Source organism: Triticum dicoccoides, chromosome 3B, assembly GCF_002162155.2.
Source record: "Triticum dicoccoides isolate Atlit2015 ecotype Zavitan chromosome 3B, WEW_v2.0, whole genome shotgun sequence".
Taxonomy (NCBI): Eukaryota; Viridiplantae; Streptophyta; class Magnoliopsida; order Poales; family Poaceae; genus Triticum; species Triticum dicoccoides.
The window spans coordinates 28,613,856-28,616,922 of record NC_041385.1 but is presented as its reverse complement, the minus strand read 5'-3'; the positions used below and the strand labels follow the sequence as shown (position 1 = coordinate 28,616,922).

At 50.7% G+C, this 3,067-nt stretch overlaps 1 pseudogene; it reads left to right on the top strand.

The window, feature by feature from the left end:
* The first annotated feature begins 2,732 nt into the window (after positions 1 to 2,732).
* The window catches only part of LOC119279164, a 3,575-nt pseudogene continuing 3,240 nt past the window's right edge, over positions 2,733 to 3,067 (top strand).

Below are 3,067 nucleotides of genomic sequence, written 5' to 3'. Positions count from 1 at the left end.
CGCGATTTTTATGAAAGTCTTCAAAACTTAGAAGATTCGAAGACAAAATATGCAACGGAAGATAAACTACCCTAAGCAAGCCATAGTCAAGTATGCAATGATGTGAAAGTACAGGACTAATAGCAGCTAGGTAGTAAGGATCAGGATGGAAGATAGTGTGAAGCCAATCAACAGTAGTAGTCAAGCAATGAAGTTAAACAGATACACAGATAGGCAATGGCTTCACGAAGACAAACTTAAGTAAGGTTGGGAAGGGATAGAACCAGTCGCTTGTTGAAGACACATGATTTGTTAGACCAGTTCCAGTTGCTGTGACAACTGTACGTCTGGTTAGGGAGGCTGAGATTTAACTCAGAAGACCGTGTCTTCACCTTATTCCCCTTGAGCTAAGGACACCCAGTCCTCGCCCAATCACTCTGGTAAGTCTTCAAGGGAGACTTCCAAACCTTCACAGACTTTGTTCACCGGCAATCCACAATGACTCTTGGATGCTCAGAACGTGACGCCTAACCGGCTGGAGGATTCACAGTCCTCAAGTGTAATAAGTCTTCAGGTCACACAGACAGAAAGACTTCAGTGATGCCTAACACTCTTTGGCTCTGGGTCTTTGGGCTTTGTCCTCGCAAGGATTTCTCTCTCTCTCAAATGCTTCAAGGTGGGTTGCTCGCAAACGACAAAAGCCGTGCACAAACTCTGAGCAGCCACCAATTTATGGTGTAGGGGGTGAGCTATTTATAGCCACTAGGCAACCCGACCTGATTTGTCCAAAATGACCCTGGGTCACTAAGGAACTGACATGTGTTCCAACGGTCAGATTTCAAACACACGCGGCAGCTTTACTTGGGCTACAAGCAAAGCTGACTCATCCAGCTCTGGATAAGATTTGCTCTCATTGTCTTCGCTCGAAGACATAGGATTTGAGTTGAGCATCACTTCAGTCACTCTGACTTATTTCACTTGGACCCCACTTAACAGTACGGTGGTTCCTATGACTCAACAAAGAAGAAAAGGAAACAACGAAACCACACAGTCTTCGCGCACCATAGTCTTCACTTAACGTCTTCTCATGTCATAGTCTTCAATATGAATATCTTCTCATAACACCATTGTCTTCAATGTCTTCATACATTTTTAGGGGTCATCTCCGGTAGGTAAACCGAAACAATGAGGGACACTACCTGCGCTATCCTGCAATTCTCAGGAACGCATTAGTCCCTCAACCAACTTTGTCGTCAATACTCCAAAACCAACTAGGGGTGGCACTAGATGCACTTATAGTAACTTTGTGGTTCACAAATTCTTTTTATTTCACTGGAAAAACATTTTTAAAATGTTTGAAAAGCTTATCTATCTCTATATTATTCATGAGTGTTGTGTTCAACACAAGGCTGTTTGTATGTCGCAATCTTATGGACTTTCAACCATAATCAAATAGTTTTACAACCGATGATTCATGTACGGATCTTAGTAATGAGCATATGTTACCGCAGCAATGCGCGGGGTATTATCTAGTTTATTGAATAAATGCGGTCCTATTCCCTGAATTCTGTCTATTCATATAGCCATATTACACCCATGGACGTTGTTCCATCTTATTTGGTATGGATTAACATGAGTGTTATTGATTTCTGGTGTCAAATTGTTTATTGTTTCAAGATCACTTCTGCTGCATGTCTTTTGGCTTCTTGAATACATTGCAGAAAAGATTATGTATTGTCCAATGAGTTTTATCTTTGTGTTGTTTTTCTGGTACCTTCAGCTTACCATTAGATGGGTACGTGTTGAAACTTTTTAGCATGATTTCTTACAAATAATTTGATTACAATCTCTAACCTTCTGTGTACTTGTAGATCCATTGGCCGTTTAAAGCATCTCCAGCCGCGCCCCCAACTGGCCCCCCCAAGGCCATTTTTTAGCGCCGGCGCCTAAAAATCGGCCCAGTCGCGCCCCCAAGATCTCGTTTATCGCCGGTTTAGGCAGAAATAACAGCCGGCAATCCCGAGCCGAACCCAAGCCCCCAGGGGGCGTCGGCCGAAGCGAAAAGGCGCATGGGTCCGCTCTATCGGCGAAAGAAAGACCTTTTCCCGCCGATCCCCCCGCTTTCCCCTCTCCGTTTCCCTCCATCTCCCCCTTCTCGCGCCTTCTCCCACCATTCTCCTCCCTCTCCCCTCCATCCGGCCGCCATGCCGCCAAAGAAGTACGCTGCCCCTCGCGCCGCTACCGATGTCAACGCCGCCCAACCGAAGTAGAGGGCGCCGCCGTCCAAACCCACGGGCATGTCAAACGCCGACTGGAAGGCGGAGGTTCAGCGCCCGAGACAGGGTGGCGGCGGCTGCTGCTCTGGCAGAGCAGGCGGATCGCGCAGTGGAACAGGCAGAGGCGTCTCGTGCGGGGATGATGAATCCGCCCGGCGGCCACGGCCCGCACGCTCCCTGGAGCCAGTAGAGCGTCGGGTCGCCGGCTGGCTTCTCGACGTCTCCCTGGGGCTGGGCGCCCTCGCCTGACTACGCCGACAGCGACGCGCACGGTGGGTTCAACCCCAACATCACCTTTCCACGTGGCCACCCCGCCCAGCGCACGCCCTCACCCGCGTTCGCCGGCGTCCAGTACCCCCGTACACCAACTCCCCACCAGCTTATGCATCCTCCCCGACGCCGCCTTTGCACCATGGCGGGCTCTTCTCACAAGGCTCGTCGTCGCATCTCGGCAACCCCGATGCGACGGAGGCCGACATGAACGACATCATCACCACCGGCTCCACCGCCGCCGCCTCCCCCGGGTTCAATGTCCAAGAAGATACAATGGACCTCAACGACGACATGGACGATGAGCTCGACTACGGCGAGGAGGAGCCGGAGGAGAAGGAGGAGCTGGCGCCCGGACGGCAACAAACGGGCCAAGTCGGTGAAGGACGCCGCACTGGCTACCGCGCGTTTGCAAGAGTCCATCGAGCATTGCATCACCGACGCCAAGACCCGGGCCGCCCAGAGGGAAGAGAAAACCGAGGCGCGATGGTCGGCGTTGATGAAGAACAACGCCGTCATGCTCGACCTGCTTCGGACCAATG